At 37.0% G+C, this 18,198-nt stretch overlaps 1 long non-coding RNA gene across 1 annotated transcript in view; it reads left to right on the top strand.

Moving 5' to 3' along the window:
- The window catches only part of LOC308650061, a 128,237-nt gene that overhangs the window by 90,129 nt on the left and 19,910 nt on the right, over window positions 1-18,198 (top strand). The window contains exon 2 of the long non-coding RNA XR_014022226.1: window positions 1,430-1,653. This is a non-coding gene — a long non-coding RNA (uncharacterized lncRNA). The remainder of the gene's footprint in view (window positions 1-1,429; window positions 1,654-18,198) is intronic.

Below are 18,198 nucleotides of genomic sequence, written 5' to 3'. Positions count from 1 at the left end.
ACAGGGATGGGAGGTGACAGTTCATGCACTTTTCAGTGCATCATGGACCTGAGCTCCCGGAAGAGAAGTGCTCCGGGCACCATATTTACCAACAGTTACAACAGTCTTTGATTGCCTGGGTAGGTGAACATGGCAAAATGAATCTCAGTGAAACACCTTTCTAGCCACCTTTGTGTGAGCAGAGTTTTCCTGTGATTTCTTAAATCAGTTTTCACAGCTAGGTGTGGTGGCACATACCTGTAATTCCAGTGAATTGGGAGGCTGAGGCAGGAAAATTGCAAGTTCAAAGCCAGCCTCAGCAATTTAGTGAGACCTTAAGCAACTTTGTGAGACCATGTCTCAAAGTAAAAAGTACTGGGATGCCCCTGAGTTTAGTCCTTGGCTGAGAGAGAGAGGAGGAGGAGAGGGAGGGAGGGAGGGGGAGAGAGAGAGAGAGAGAGAGAGAGAGAGAGAGAGAGAGAGATTGATTTATGTTGTCTTGCTGATTTCTGAGATGCCTTCAAAGCATATTTACTATTATCTCTGTTCAAAGTATTTAACTTCTCTTTAGTAGAATTTTTACACGTGCTTTTCTGGCCAAAATGCAACTTTTTCAAATATTTTCTTTCTGTCTTTTACTTCAAGTTCTCATAGTGAGCCTGGATAAAACCTGTTAGCAATATCCATACAATTGCCTGAATGCTGTGTGGCCTTGAAATTTCCTCCCCCAGATTAGTTTATCATTTTAAAGGTTAACCTCATAGAAAGTCTCAGGACATGAGGCAAATGTAGACAAGTTGCCAGAATTTAACATAAGTGCCCTCTAGCCCACTTTCCAAAAGAGCCCTCCAGATGGAAATCTGGAACTCCATGAGCACATTTTTTTTTCCTCTCAGTATTCTCATCTTCTGAATTCCAACTAGAATCACCCATTAAAGTTTGCTTACAACATTCTAAGGCATCTCCAAACTGCATCTGTAAACGTTTCAAACTCCTCCCTCAAACCAGTTTCCAAGGCTTCTGAACAATATAGTCACATGTGATGACAGTAACACTCCACTTCTTGGCTATGTTTGTCAGCTTTTAGTTACTGTAAGCAAAATACCTGTTGGTGAAAACACTAGTCAGTGCCTAAGAAAGTTTATTGAGGAAGTGAGATAAGAAGTACTCTAAAGAAGGTGATAGGGAAGAAAATGGAGAAGAAACTGGCCTCTCTCTTTGATCACCAGTTTTCAGGTGATGATTAAAGCAGAAGGACCTTGGTTTTAAACTAAAAGAGACATCTTCATAAAACATCTGAATAATTCCATCTGTTCAGTGAGCCTGCAACTTTTCCTATATATTTCCCTGCTTTTAGGTGTGGTATGGCCCTCCATTTTTTCTCAGCCTGCTGCCACCAAGAAGTGTATGGGTAATAAAATGCTCAAATCTTCTCTCTTTATTCCTCTAGGTTCTTTATTCAGATTCAGAAAGCAGTATACTGGCAGCTTTTGAAGCCCTGGAGTTGAATAAGAACCAACTTAGAGGAGCAAAAGAATTATTTTGTTCATGGTCTCAGAGGTCTTAGTCCACGGTTGGCTGATTTCATTTTTCTGGGCCTGCAGAGCAACTACATTATGGCAGAAGGGAATGATGGAAGAAAGCTGCTTAGTTCATGGTATCCAGGAAGAAGAGGTAAATCTTTTATTTTATAAAGAACTTAACATCAGGTATTCTGTTATAGCAACACAAAATGGACCAAGTTTCTCAACTATAAAGATATTATTTTTCTTTTGTAATTCATAGTTTGTGTGAAGATACTTGAAGACTAATCACTAACACAATTTCAGGAAATGTTTTATTATCTATTGATTATTCTTCAAATAAATTATTACTATGATGACTGCAAAATAGTGACTTTATTTTTAAAAAATTTTTTTCAAAATATTATTTAGTTATAGGTGGACACAATATCTTTATTTTATTTTTATGTGTGCTGAGTATCAAATCCAGTGCCTCATGCATGGTAGGGGAGCGCTCTACCTCTGAGCCACAACTCTAGCCCCAAGAGTGAATTTTAAACATTGTCATTTTTCTACATATATTAATTTTTCCATAAGAAACTTAACTTTTCTCCTATTTTATATTACATTTATATTTTTGCATATTGATTTATTTGTTATGTCATTTTTTAGTTGTTAGTATCTTTGATTCGGTTTTATACATTTTATTATATTAACTTACTATCAATATTCATTTTTTTATTCAAATTGTATCATTTTTTGCCACTGATAGATCCTTCATATGTATCTTTTGTTCTTTTAAAAGTGCCCTCACAATTCGTCACTTTATAAAGAAAAAAGATATTCCGGTTTCATCTTGTACTTTTCTAGCCACTGTCCTGAGGTAATACATTTCTTTTTTTATTATTATTAGTTGTTCAAAACATTACATAGTTTTTGATATATCATATTTCATACATTTGATTCAAGTGGGTTATAAACTCCCATTTTTACCCCATATACAGATTGCAGAATCACATCGGTTACACATCCATGTTTTTTTACATATTGCCATACTAGTGTCTGTTGTATTCTGTTGCCTTTCCTATCCTCTACTATACCCCCTCCCCTACCCTACCCTCCCATCTTCTCTCTCTACTCCATCTACTGTAATTCATTTCTCTCCCTTGTTTTTTTCCCTTTCCCCTCACTTCCTCTTATATGTAATTTTGTATAACAATGAGGGTCTCTTTCCATTTCCATGCAATTTCCCTCCCCTCTCCCTTTCCCTCCCACCTCTCGTCCCTGTTTAATGTTAATCTTTTTCTCATGCTCTTCCTCCCTACTCTGTTCTTAGTTGCTCTCTGTATATCAAAGAAGACATTTGGCATTTGTTTTTTAGGGATTGGCCAGCTTCACTTAGCATAATGTACTCTAATGCCATCCATTTCCCTGCAAATGCCATGATTTTGTCATTTTTTAGTGCAGAATAATACTCCATTGTGTATAAATGCCACATTTTTTAATCCATTCATCTATTGAAGGGCATCTAGGTTGGTTCCACAGTCTAGCTATTGTGAATTGTGCTGCTATGAACATCAATGTAGCAGTATCCCTATAGTTCGCTCTTTTAAGGTCTTCAGGGAATAGTCCGAGAAGGGGAATAGCTGGGTCAAATGGTGGTTCCATTCCCAGCTTTCCAAGGAATCTCTATACTGCTTTCCAAATTGGCCGAAACAATTTGCAGTCCCACCAGCAATGTACAAGTGTACCCTTTTACCCACATCCTTGCCAGCATTTGTTGTTGTTTGACTTCATAGTGGCTGCCAATCTTACTGGAGTGAGATCATATCTTAGGGTGGTTTTGATTTGCATTTCTCTGACTGCTAGAGATGGTGAGCATTTTTTCATGTACTTGTTGATTGATTGTATGTCCTCCTCTGAGAAGTGTCTGTTCAGGTCCTTGGCCCATTTGTTGATTGGGTTATTTGTTTTCTTATTGTTTAATTTTTCGAGTTCTTTGTATACTCTGGATATTAGGGCTCTATCTGAAGTGTGAGGAGTAAAAATTTGTTCCCAGGATGTAGGCTCTCTATTTACCTCTCTTATTGTTTCTCTTGCTGAGAAAAAAGTTTTTAGTTTGAGTAAGTCCCATTTGTTGATTCTTGTTTTTAACTCTTGTGCTATGGGTGTCCTATTAAGGAATTTGGAGCCTGACCCCACAATATGTAGATTGGAGCCAACTTTTTCTTCTATCAGTCGCAGAGTCTCTGATTTGATATCAAGCTCCTTGATCCATTTTGAGTTAACTTTTGTGCATGGTGATTCAGTTTCATTTTGTTGCATATGGATTTCCAGTTTTTGCAGCACCATTTGTTGAAGATGCTATCCTTCCTCCAATGCATGCTTTTAGCCCCTTTGTCAAATATAACATAGTTGTAATTTTGTGGATTGGTGTCTGTGTCCTCTATTCTGTACCATTGGTCCACCCGCCTGTTTTGGTACCAGTACCATGCTGTTTTTGTAATTATTGCTCTGTTTGAAGTCTGGTATCGCTATACCACCTGATTCACTCTTCATGCTTAGAATTGCTTTTGCTATTCTGGGTCTTTTATTTTTCCATATGAATTTCATGATTGCTTTATCTATTTCTACAAGAAATGCCGTTGGGATTTTGATTGGCATTGCATTAAACCTATAGAGAACTTTTGGTAATATCACCATTTTGATGATGTTAGTTCTGCCTATCCATGAGCAGGGTATATTTTTCCATCTTCTAAGATCTTCTTCTATCTCTCTCTTTAGGGTTCTGTAGTTTTCATTGTATAAATCTTTCACCTCTTTTGTTAGGTTGATTCCCAAGTATCTTATTTTCTTTGAGGATATTGTGAATGGAGTGTTTTTTCTCATTTCTGTTTCAGAAGTTTTGTTGCTGATATACAGGAATGCCTTTGATTTATACGTGTTGATTTTATATCCTGCCACTTTGCTGAATTCATTTATTAGTTCTAGTAGTTTTTTTGTAAACCCTTTTGGGTCTTCTAGGTATAGAATCATGTCATCCGCAAATAGTGATAATTTAAGTTCTTCTTTTCCTATTTTTATGCCTTTAATTTCTTTCGTCTGCCTAATTGCTCTGGCCAGTGTTTCAAGTACTATGTTGAACAGAAGTGGTGAGAGAGGGCATCCCTGTCTTGTTCCAGATTTTATAGGGAATGCCTTCAATTTTTCTCCATTCAGAATGATGCTAGCCTGAGCATAGATAGCTTTTACAATATTGAGGTATGTTCCTGTTATCCCTAGTTTTTCTAGTGTTTTGAACATAAAGGGATGCTGTACTTTGTTGAATGCTTTTTCTGCATCTATCGAGATGATCATATGGTTCTTATTTTTAAGTCTATTGATGTGGTGAATAACATTTATTGATTTCCGTATATTGAACCATCCTTGCATCCCAGGGATGAATCTTATTTGATCATGATGCACGATCTTTTTGATATGTTTCTGTATCTGAATTGCCAGAATTTTATTGAGGAATTTAGCATGTATGTTCATTAGAGATATTGGTCTGTAGTTTTCTTTCTTTGAGGTGTCTTTGTCTGGTTTCGGAATCAGGGTGATGTTGGCCTCTTAGAATGAATTTGGAAGTTCTCCCTCTTTTTCTATTTCCTGAAATAGCTTGAAAAGTATTTGTATTAGTTATTCTTTAAAGGTTTTGTCAAACTCTGCTGTATACCCATCCGGTCCTGGGCTTTTCTTAGTTGGTAGTCTTTTGATGGCTTCTTCTATTTCCTCAATTGATATTGGTCTGTTTAGGTTGCATATATCCCCCTGACTCAATCTGGGAAGATCATATGACTTAAGAAATTTATCGATGCCTTCACTATCTTCTATTTTATTGGAGTATAAGGATTAAAAATAATTTCTAATTATCTTATGTATTTCTGTAGTGTCTGTTGTGATATTGCCTTTTTCATCCTGTATGCTAGTAATTTGAGTTCTCTCTCTTCTTCTCTTCGTTAGCATGGCTAAGGGTCTGTCGATCTTATTTATTTTTTCAAAGAACCAACTTTTAGTTTTGTCAATTTTTTCAATTGTTTCTTTTGTTTCAATTTCATTGATTTCAGCTCTGATTTTAATTATTTCCTGCCTTCTACTACTTTTGCTGTTGTTTTGCTCTTCTTTTTCTAGGGTTTTGAGATGAAGTGTGAGATCATTTATTTGTTGGTTTTTTCTTTTTTTAAGGAATGAACTCCAAGCAATGAATTTTCCTCTTAGAACTGCTTTCATTTTGTCCCATAGATTCCAATATGTTGTGTCTGTGTTTTCATTTATCTCTACGAATTTTTAAATTTCCTCCTTGATGTCTTCTGTAACCCATCGATCATTCAGTAACATATTGTTCATTCTCCAAGTGATGCAGGATTTTTCCTTCCTTCTTTTATCATTGATTTCCAGTTTCATTCCATTATGATTAGATAGGATGCATAGTATTATCTCTACTCCTTTATAATTTCTAAGAGTTGCCCTGTGACATAATATATGGTCTATTTTTGAGAAGGATCCATGTGCTGCTGAGAAAAAAGTGTAACTGCTTGATGTTGGGTGGTATATTCTATATATGTCAAATACGTCTAGGTTATTAATTGTATTATTGAGTTCTATAGTTTCTTTATTCAACTTTTGTTTGAAAAATCTGTCCAGTGGTGAGAGACATGTGTTGAAATCTCCCATAATTATTGTATTGTGGTCTATTTGACTCTTGAACCTGAGAAGAGTTTGTTTGATGAATATGGCTGCACCATTGTTTGGGGCATATATATTTATGATTGTTATGTCTTGTTGGTGTATGGTTCCCTTGAGCAGTATGTAGTGTCCTTCTTTATCCCTTTTGATTAACTTTAGCTTGAAGTCTATTTTATTTGATATGAGTATGATTGTTTCCGAGGTCCATATGAGTGATATGATTTTTCCCAACCTTTCACCTTTAGTCTATGTATGTCTTTTCCTATCAAATGCGTCTCCTGTGGGCAGCATATTGTTGGATCTTTTTTTTTTGATCCATTCTACTATCCTGTGTCTCTTCATTGGTGAGTTTAAGCCATTAACATTTGGGGTTACTATTGAGATATGGTTTGTACTTCCAGCCATATTTGTTTATTTATGTTACTTAACATGGTTTGTTTTTCCTCTGATTATTTTTTCCCTTTACTGTACTACCTCCCACTGTTGGTTTTTATTGTTATTTGTCATTTCCTCTTCCTGTAATATTTTGCCAAGGATGTTTTGAAGAGCTGGTTTTCTAGCTGCAAATTCTTTTAACTTTTGTTTATCGTGGAAGGTTTTAATTTCATCTTCCATCCTGAAGCTTAATTTTGCTGGATACACGATTCTTGGTTGGAACCCATTTTCTCTCAGTGTTTGAAATATGTTGTTCTAGGATCTTCTAGCTTTCAGAGTTTCTGTTGAAAGATCAGCTGTTATCCTGATTGGTTTACCCCTAAATGTAATCTGCTTTCTTTCTCTTGTAGCTTTTAAAATTCTCTCCTTATTCTGTACGTTGGGCATCTTCATTATAATGTATCTTGGTGTGGATCTCTTATGATTTTGCACATTCGGTGTCCTGTAGGCTTCTAGGATTTGGAATTCTGTTTCATTCTTCAAGTCTGGGAAGTTTTCTCGTATTATTTCATTGAACAGATTGCTCATTCCTTTGGTTTGGACCTCTATAACTTCCTGTATCCCAATAACTCTTAAGTTTGGTCTCTTTATGTTATCCCATATTTCTTGGATATTCTGCTCATGGTTTCTTAGTAGTCTCACTGAGCTGTCTATGATCTTTTCAAGTTGAAATACTTTGTCTTCATTGTCTGATGTTCTATCTTCTAAGTGTTCTACTCTGCTGGTAGTACTCTCATTTGAGTTTTTAATTTGGTTTATTGCTTCCTGCATTTCTAGGATTTCTGTTTGTTTGTTTTTTATAAACTCTATCTCCCTGTATAGTTGAACTTTTGCTTCTTGGATTTGTTTATGTAATTCATTGTCAAAGTGATCTTTCATTGTCTGATTTTGCTGTCTAATGTCTTCCTTGAGACTCCAGATCATCTGAAGCATGTATATCCTGAATTCTTTATCTGAAATTCCATCTGCTGCAGATATTACCTCTTCTAAAGTTGAGTTGACCTGCATTGCTTGTGGTCCTTTCTTTCCTTGTCTTTTCATACTGCTCATGTTTCTTTCTGCTTTGTGAAACTGTTGTGTTATTGATTTTCCCCCTATATATTTATATTGCTCTTGTATAGTTGCAAAGTCTCCCTTTTGTGGAGAAAAACAATATTAACAGTTCCCGATATCAATAGTACATCATCTAAGCACACGTTTTCCTTATTACTACATTTACAGCTAGACTCTATGTCTACAAATGTTGGTTTTGATTATCATTTACAAATATAGTCATTAGTTTCATGAAAGGCATACCGTTTCTGGTAGCTTGAAGAAAACTGAATTTCAGGTGTAGGATGTTATGTTTATGGGGAAAGCAGTGAGGGTATCAGGTCAATCTAACTTAGTAACTTTGGAAAGCTCTAACCAATAGATAGGTAATTTATGGAATAATATATAGATTCAAATTCCTATCTGTATTTATAAGATTACCCTACTTATGAATAGTAAAATTTAGGGGGTTGCAAGTGGGATTGAGGGAGTAAGAAGGAGAAAAACAAATAACAAAGAAAGAAAGAGAAAAAAGAGAGTGGTAAAAAGAAAATAAGAGAAAAAAGAAAAGAAAGAAAAGGGGGGAATGGAGGTGGGGCTTATGCAATTCCTCTATATTATATTATTCTGGTGATTCAGTTGTTAAAGACGCTTTTCATGCACAATTCTTGGTTTCACATATGTTGAGGTTGCAAGGACCAGAGGGGGAAGGGTAGAGGAGACTGGATGAATGGATGAAAAGAGAGAGAAGAGAAAAAAAAAGAAAAAAATGTCTCTCAGAACTCTGTTTTCTTTTCTTCTAATTGGTGGCATTATCTATTCCTAGCTTGAGTCTCTAGGTTCAGGGTGGTGGTGGTAGTCAGTGTGAGAGGACTTGAGCTTCCAACTGTGGCCTCTCTACTCTTATTCTCTGAGATGTAAACCAGGTGCCTGATCCTCTGCAGAACTGAGCTGGTAGCCATGCCCACTGGTTGGTGGGTTTTAAGGGTTGGTGGGATTTTCCAAGATGAGTTCCATCAGTTTTTCTCATAAGGTGTTTGATGAGGTGGGGGTGTTGGGGAGACCTTATGTTTGTCCAGAGCTCGGTCAGGTGACTGCACAGGCAGGCAGCTGGGCCCCTTCTCCAGTTGGGGTAGTCCCTCTACCATGCTGGCGAGTGGCTATGCCCCTTCTCTGGGCCGCATGGTCTGCCTACCATCAGTAATACATTTCTTTTTTTCTTTTTCTTTTTTTTTGAGGAAAAGGAGAAAGAAGGTTTATGCTTTGCTAACAAAGGAGAAGCACAGGGGACTCCTGTCCCAGAGGCTGCGATTCTCCCTATCAGGGAGAACAGAGGGCTTTTTTTATTTCTTTATTGGTTGTTCAAAACATTACAAAATTCTTGATATATCATATTTCATACATTAGATTCAAGTGGGTTATGAACTCCCATTTTTACCCCAAATACAGATTGCAGAATCACATCGGTTACACATCCACAATTTTACGTAATGCCATATTAGTAACTGTTGTATTCTGCTACCTTTCCTATCCTCTACTATCCTCCTTCCCCTCCCCTCCCATCTTCTCTCTCTACCCCATCTACTGTAATTCATTTCTCTCCTTGTTTATTTTCCCATTCCCCTCACAACCTCTTATATGTAATTTTGTATAACAATGAGGGTCTCCTTCCATTTCCATGCAATTTCCCTTTTCTCTCCCTTTCCCTCCCATCTCATGTCTCTGTTTAATGTTAATCTTTTCTTCCTGCTCTTCCTTCCTGCTCTGTTCTTAGTTGCTCTCATTATATCAAAGAAGACATTTGGTATTTGTTTTTTAGGGATTGGCTAGCTTCACTAAGCATAATATGCTCTAGTGCCATCCATTTCCCTGCAAATTCCATGATTTTGTCATTTTTTAGTGCTGCGTAATACTCCATGGTGTATAAATGCCACATTTTTTTTATCCATTCATCTATTGAAGGGCATCTGGGTTGGTTACACAGTCTAGCAATTGTGAATTGTGTTGCTATGAACATGGATGTAGCAGTATCCCTGTAGTACGCTCTTTTAAGGTCTTCAGGGAATAGTCTGAGAAGGGGAATAGCTGGGTCAAATGGTGGTTCCATTCCCAGCTTTCCCAGGAATCTCCATACTGCTTTCCAAATTGGCCATACCAGTTTGCAGTCCCACCAGCAATGTACAAGAGTACCCTTTTCCCCACATCCTCACCAGCACTTGTTGTTTGACTTCATAATGGCTGCCAATCTTACTGGAGTGAGATCGTATCTTAGGGTGGTTTTGATTTGCATTTCTCTGACTGCTAGAGATGGTGAGCATTTTTTCATGTACTTGTTGATTGATTGTATGTCCTCCTCTGAGAAGTGTCTGTTCAGGTCCTTGGCCCATTTGTTGATTGGGTTATTTGTTTTCTTATTGTTTAATTTTTCGAGTTCTTTGTATACTCTGGATATTAGGGCTCTATCTGAAGTGTGAGGAGTAAAAATTTGTTCCCAGGATGTAGGCTCTCTATTTACCTCTCTTATTGTTTCTCTTGCTGAGAAAAAACTTTTCAGTTTAAATAAGTCCCATTTGTTGATTCTTGTTTTTAACTCTTGTGCTATGGGTGTCCTATTAAGGAATTTGGAGCCCAACCCCACAATATGTAGATCGGAGCCAACTTTTTCTTCTATCAGTCGCAGAGTCTCTGATTTGATATCTAGCTCCTTGATCCACTTTGAGTTAACTTTTGTGCATGGCGAGAGGAGGGGATTCAGTTTCATTTTGTTGCATATGGATTTCCAGTTTTCCCAACACCATTTGTTGAAGATGCTATCCTTCCTCCATTGCATGCTTTTAGCCCCTTTATCAAATATAAGATAGTTGTAACTTTGTGGATTAGTCTCTGTGTCCTCTATTCTGTACCATTGGTCCACCGCCTGTTTTGGTACCAGTACCATGCTGTTTTTGTTACTATTGCTCTGTAATATAGTTTGAAATCTGGTATCGCTATACAGCCTGATTCACACTTCCTGCTTAGAATTGCTTTTGCTATTCTGGGTCTTTTATTTTTCCATATGAATTTCATGATTGCTTTATCTATTTCTACAAGAAATGCCGTCGGGATTTTGATTGGCATCGCATTAAACCTATAGAGAACTTTTGGTAATATCACCATTTTGATGATGTTAGTTCTGCCTATCCATGAGCAGGGTATATTTTTCCATCTTCTAAGATCTTCTTCTATCTCTCTCTTTAGGGTTCTGTAGTTTTCATTGTATAAATCTTTCACCTCTTTTGTTAGGTTGATTCCCAAGTATCTTATTTTCTTTGAGGATATTGTGAATGGAGTGTTTTTTCTCATTTCTGTTTCAGAAGTTTTGTTGCTGATATACAGGAATGCCTTTGATTTATGCGTGTTGATTTTATATCCTGCCACTTTGCTGAATTCATTTATTAGTTCTAGTAGTTTTTTTGTAAACCCTTTTGGGTCTTCTAGGTATAGAATCATGTCATCCGCAAATAGTGATAATTTAAGTTCTTCTTTTCCTATTTTTATGCCTTTAATTTCTTTCGTCTGTCTAATTGCTCTGGCCAGTGTTTCGAGAACTATATTGAATAGAAGTGGTGATAGAGGGCATCCCTGTCTTGTTCCAGATTTTAGAGGGAATGCCTTCAATTTTTCTCTGTTCAGAATGATGCTAGCCTGAGGCTTAGCATAGATAGCTTTTACAATGTCGAGGAAAGTTCCTGTTATCCCTAGTTTTTCTAATGTTTTGAACATAAAGGGATGCTGTACTTTGTTGAATGCTTTTTCTGCATCTATCGAGATGATCATATGGTTCTTATCTTTAAGTCTATTGATGTGGTGAATAACATTTATTGATTTCCATATATTGAACCATCCTTGCATCCCAGGGATGAATCCTACTTGATCATGGTGCACAATTTTTTTGATGTGCCTTTGTATCCGATTTGCCAGAATTTTATTGAGGATTTTTGCATCTAGGTTCATCAGAGATATTGGTCTGTAGTTTTCTTTCTTTGAGGTGTCTTTGTCTGGTTTCGGAATCAGGGTGATGTTAGCCTCATAAAATGAATTTGGCAGAGCTCCCTCTTTTTCTATTTCCTGAAATAACTTGAAAAGTATTGGTATTAATTCTTCTTTAAAGGTTTTGTAAAACTCCGCTGTATACCCATCCGGTCCTGGGCTTTTCTTGGTTGGTGGTCTTTTGATTGCTTCTTCTATTTCATCCATTAATATTGGTCTGTTTAAATTGTGTGTATCCTCCTGACTCAGCCTGGGCAAATCATATGACTTAAGAAATTTATCGATGTCTTCACTATCTTCTATTTTATTGGAATATAGGTTTTCAAAATAATTTCTAATTGTCTTCTGTATTTCTGTAGCATCTGTTGTGATATTGCCTTTTTCATCCCGTATGTTAGTAATTTGAGTTCTCTCTCCTCTTCGTTAGCATGGCTAAGGGTCTGTCGATCTTATTTATTTTTTCGAAGAACCAACTTTTAGTTTTGTTAATTTTTTCAATAGTTTCTTTTGTTTCAATTTCATTGATTTCCACTCTGATTTTAATTATTTCTTGCCTTCTGCTACATTTGCTGTTGTTTTGCTCTTCCTTTTCTAGGGATTTGAGATGAAGTGTGAGCTCATTTATTTGTTGCTTTTTCCTTTTTTTGAGGAATGACCTCCAGGCGATGAATTTCCCTCTTAAAACTGCTTTTGTTGTTTCCCATAGATTTCTATATGTTGTGTCTGTATTTTCATTTATCTCTAAGAATTTTTTGATTTCCTCCTTTATGTCTTCTGTAACCCATTGATCATTCAGTAACATATTGTTCATTTTCCATGTGATGTAGGATTTTTCCTTCCTTCTTTTATCATTGATTTCCAGCTTCATTCCATTATGATCAGATAAAATGCATGGTACTATCTCCACCCCTTTATATTTACTGAGGGTTGCCCTATGGCATAATATATGGTCTATTTTTGAGAAGGATCCATGTGCTGTTGAGAAAAAAGTATATCCACTTGATGATGGTTGATATATTCTATATATGTCAGTTAAGTCTAGGTTATTAATTGTGATATTGAGTTCTATAGTTTCTTTATTCAACTTTTGTTTGGAGGATCTGTCCAATGGTGAGAGAGGTGTGTTGAAGTCACCCATAATTATAGTATTGTGGTCTATTTGATTTTCAACTTGAGGAGAATTTGTTTTATGAATGTTTCAGCACCATTATTTGGTACATAAATATTGATAATTGTTATGTCTTGTTGGTGAATGGTCCCTTTTAACAGTATATAGTGTCCTTCCTTATCCCTTTTGATTAACTTAGTCTTGAAGTCGATTTTATTCAATATGAGGATGGCCACCCCTGCTTGCTTACGAGGACCGTGTGTGTGGTATATTTGTTCCCAACCTTTCACCTTCAGCCTGTGTATGTCTTTTCCAATCAGATGTGTCTCCTGGAGGCAACATATTGTTGGATTTGTTTTTTTAATCCATGTTACCAACCTATGTCACTTTATTGGAGAGTTTAAGCTATTAACGTTTATAGTTACTATTGATATATTGTTTGTACTGCCAGCCATGTTTGATTATTTATCTTTTTTTTAAAATTTAGTTTGTTTCTCCATGATTAGCTCCCCCCCGCGCCCTCTGTCATTACAGAGGCACTTCCCACTGATGGTTTTGGTTGTTGTTTTTCATTTCTTCCTCGTGTAGTGTTTTGCTCAAGACGCTTTGCAATGCTGGTTTTCTGGCGGGAAATTCTTTTAGCTTTTGTTTATCATGAAAGATTTTTATTTTGTTGTTGTACCTGAATTTAATTTTGCTGGATACAGAATTCTTGGTTGGCATCCATTGTCTTTCAGTGTTTGAAATACGTTGCTCCAGGATCTTCTCGATTTCAGCATTTGTGATGAAAAATCCGTTGTTAACCTTATTGGTTTACCCCTGAATGTAATCTGCCTCCTTTCTCTTGTAGCTTTTAATATTTTCTCTTTGTTCTGTATATTGGATATCTTCATAACAATGTGTCTTGGCGTTGGTCTACTGTGATTTTGTGTGCTCGGTGTCCTGTATGCATCTACAATTTGTATATCCGTTTCCTTTTTTATTTCTGGAAAGTTTTCTGTAATTATTTCATTCAGCAGGTTACTCATTCCCTTGGTTTGAATCTCTGTACCTTCCTCTATCCGGATGACTCATAAGTTTGGTTTTTTAATGTTATCCCATATCTCTTGGGTGTTTTTCTCATGATTTTTTACCAGCCTTTCTGAGTTGGCTAGACTCTTTTCAAGATGATATATTTTGTCTTCATTATCTGTCGTTCTGGCTTCTTCTTGTTCCACTCTGTTAGTGATACTCTCAATTGAGTTTTTAATTTGGTTCATCATTTTCTTCATTTCTAGAATTATTGTTTGATTTTTTTAATAATCTCTATCTTCTGATAAAGATGCTTAACTTCTTCTTTTATCTATTTGTGTAATTCATTTTCAATGTGTTCTTTCACTGTTTGGATTTGCTGTCTCATATCCTCTTTAAGGTTCCATTCCATCTGTCTAAGGTATTCCTTGAGTTCTTTATATGACCATTTTTCTGATGACTCTAGGTCCTCCTGAATATTTAGGCTGTCCTTCATTGTTTGTACTCCTTTTCTTCCTTGCTTTTTTATGCTGCTCATGTTACTTATTGTTCTGCTTGATTGCTGAGTTACTGTTTACTCTCATAAATTTATTTGATGCTTGGGAGGAAAGATATTAGAATGGATGTAAGAAGTCACTAAAGAGAATGAGAGTAGGCAGGTAGAATTCAAGGAAGGGGGAATAAGAAAATTGAAAAGAAATGAAAAGACAAAAGAGAAAAAAAATAGAAAATAAATAAAGAAAGAAAAAAATTGTTTTAAAAAATAATAATGATAATAAAAAAAGAAAATTAAAATTAAAAAAAATAATAAAATAAAAAAATTTAAAAAAATTAAAAACATTAAAAAAAGTTAAACAACAACAACAATAACAAAAAATGAAAATGAAAGAAAAAACCCAAATTAAATAATAATAATAATAATAATAATAATAATAATAATAATAAATGCAGTCATAGAGTTCGATTAACTTCTCTTCCAGTAGGTCAAGCTGTGCCCACTGGGCCAAGCTTCTCCTCTCAATAGGTGGGAACCAATCACTGTGCAGCAGCTCTTCCTCCCAGACTGGGCGGGTCTATAATCCTGAATGTCTAGGGCCTTCTCTTGTGTTTCCTCAAGCCAGGCCCTGGTCACCTGTGATGCTCACCACAATACTGGCTACACGCCAGGTCTGCTGCTCCTGGGAGCCCTGTTTTCATGAACGCCTGGGCACACTCTCCCTGTTTGCCTCCCTCAGACCCTAAGTTTGTAGAGGTTGGGGCTGAGAATCCTCAGTGAATTTTACTTGCCCTCTGGTAGCCACGCCCCTGGTAGCTGGTGCAAGAGACCTCAATTGTCAGCACTGGTGGGAGCGGTAGCCAGGAGTTCTGCGTCGTGAGTCCTGTGCCACTCCTGATTCCCTCCGTTTGGCTATCGCGCTCACGGGAGAGCTGGGAGGGACCCTTACGGGAGAGCTGGGAGGGGCCCTTAAGGTTTCCCCGCTGTGTGGAGAGGGATGGCTAGGGGATTACACACCTGTCACCTCTGGTTTCAATGAAGTTATCTCCTCCGCCTGTGATGTCAGTTCTCTGCCATGGTGGTATCCCATGCAAATGGTGACCGTTCGTTCCCTTTGCTAGGTGACCAATGCAACGGGTGGGTCCTGACTGTCTCTCCCAAGCCCCGTTTCAATCCTGTGGCCACTGCCTATGAAGGCTCAGTTGGCTTTTACCTCTGTAAGTTCAGAAGGGCCGACCAGTTATTTCAGTGGGATTGTTAGTGCTGAGTCACGAGAAGCAGGCCAACTGGAGCTTGAATGCAGCTGATTCGGGCTCGGTGTGTGTTCTGAGAGGCCCAAACTGTTTGCCCCAGATCCATGTCAGCTCAGCATTGCCTAGTGATCCTGAGCAAACAGCATTTAGACAGTTTACGACTCCCTATGCCCACGCAGCTGAAGAGGTCAGAGACTTGATCTCTCCGCGCCCGCCGCCATGTTCAGTAATACATTTCTTAGAGGAGCTATATTTCTTTTCAGTGAATAGTGGCATTTAGAACTACATGTATTAACAGCCTTAGTGCCTTGTACATAAGTGTTTAATAATACCATTGATTAGGTAAATTTCTATAATGAAATTTATATTTGTTCTGGCCTTATATTTGAAGTTTTATTTTAAAGGTCCTTTCTTACCCCTGTGTCATAAGGTATCTTCCTGTGTTTTCTTCCATCAACTTTATAGTTTTGTTTTCATGTCAGTTCTTCTAGCCACTTGGTGTCTATATTTGATTGTAGTGTTACTTTTATCTTTTTAATACATAATATATAAAGTGTACTTTGGTTTGAATAGTTTGTCCTTCCAAAATTCTTGTGGAAAACTGTATTACAATATGATGGTATTAAGTGGTGAATCTGTTGGTGGGCTATGCCCTCATTGATGGGATTAGTACCATTATAAAGACTTGAAGGAGTTAATTCATTCTTTTTTGCCCTTTTTTAAAGTGAAGACATGACATTTGTCTCTTCTGTCTTTTCTGCGACGTGAAGATGTTGTGAGAAGACCCCTAAACCAGGATCTTGCTGTGGCCAGTGGTCAATCTAGCAGATTCCTGTGAGGGAGGAAGGGGGATAGGAAAAACAAAAATTCACACATGCTTTTGAAGATACAGCTGGGGTCATGTGGAGCATTGCTCTCTGATGGAGAAGCAGGTCTAAAGAATTATGCCAGTACCAGGTGTTGTGGCACACACCTGTAATCCCAGTGGCTTATGGAGCTGAAACAGGAGATCACAAGTTCAAAGCCAGCCTCAGCAATGGCAAGGCACTAAGCAACTCAGTGAGACCCTGTATATAAATAAAATAAAAAAAAGGGCTGGGGATGTGGTTCAGTGGACAAGTGCTCCTGAGTTCAATCCCAGTACCAAAAACAAAACAAAACAAAACAAACAAACAACAACAACAACAAAAGAATTATGCCAGCAATCTTTACTTATATTTGACTCATTATCAAATTAAAGACTATGCAAACATTATGCATTATTCTTTGTATTCAGGAAAGTTACAGGGTTAACAACATTGTGTGGCTTTCTCATAGTTGCATTTTACATTTGCAATGTGCAACGTTAAGAGGTTTGTGTAGCTCTCAAGAAAATTCATGGTTTGAAGTTACTGTGAGACAGGAAGTTTCAGGAGCAGTGGAGCTGGTGAAACATTGTGGTTGTCTAGGAGGAAAGTTCCTCTATTCCCAGGAGCTGTGTGCCTTGAGATCAAGGTTGAGGCTGATAAGACTCTAGCACAGAGCCTCCTAATGGAGGGTATTACCACAGCAGCTAGACATCCTGCACCTTTGCACAGAAACTTTCCCACAGCCAGGAGGTCATCAGAGACCCCAGTCTCAGACACTGCTTTCCCATTCACTGTAACCACTTTCCACAAGAACTGAATGTGTTGATGCAATCAAAGATCTTGGGCTTCCCAGCTTCCAGAACTGAGAATAAATTTTTATTATTTATAAATTACCTAGTTAAAGGTATTTTTGTAGCAGAATGAACAGAATAAGATAATGAGCAAAACAAAGTTTTTCCATTCCCATCTACACAACAATCTATCATTTATCCATTGATTTATGTTGCAAATTTTCCTTATATTAATTTAAATGTATTTAAATTTTTTTGTCCTATGCCATTGGTCTCTTTTGCTATTATTACATTGGCAACATATTTCTTTTTCTATAGTTTTGTGGCACAACTTAATAGCTCACAAGTCAAATTCTCCATCTTTTTACTTAATTTTCAATGTTGACTTAAAATTCATTGGATTATGCATTTCTGTTTAATTGTTAAATTAAGATTCTCCAATAGTCTTAAAAATCCAACTGAAACATTGATGTCAATGATTTTTGGTTTATACTAACTTTTGGAGTGTTATTGTTTAAGTGTAAGGTATCCCCTAAAAGCTCCTACTAATGTAAGAATATTCAGAGGTAAAATGATAAGGTCATCAGAGTTGTAATCTAATCAGTCAACCCTAGCTTGAGTGGACTGACTGGGTGGTAACTAGGCAGATATGGGGTATGGGTGGAGAAGGTGGATTATTAGGTCATGCCCTGGGAGGCTCATTATCTCTCATTTTCTATATTCTTTTTTGCTGCTATGAGGAGAGAAGCTTCCATCTGCTGTGCCCTTTCCCCATGATGTGCTGCCTCATGCTGGACTCAGAGCCATGGTGTCAGTTGTCTATGGGCTAATAACTCTAAAACCATGAGCCCCAAATATACTTTTTCTCCTTAAAATTGTTCTTGTCAGATATTTTGGTCACAGCAATGAAAAGTTAACTAAAACATGGAGATTGTATTATGTATGTACATATGTATATATGTATGTATGTATGTATGTATCTATCTATC

Source organism: Spermophilus citellus (assembly GCF_964194105.1).
Source record: "Spermophilus citellus genome assembly, chromosome: 1".
NCBI classification, from domain to species: domain Eukaryota; kingdom Metazoa; phylum Chordata; class Mammalia; order Rodentia; family Sciuridae; genus Spermophilus; species Spermophilus citellus.
The sequence above is the reverse complement of the archived record's forward strand: the minus strand, read 5'-3'. Positions and strand labels throughout refer to the sequence as shown.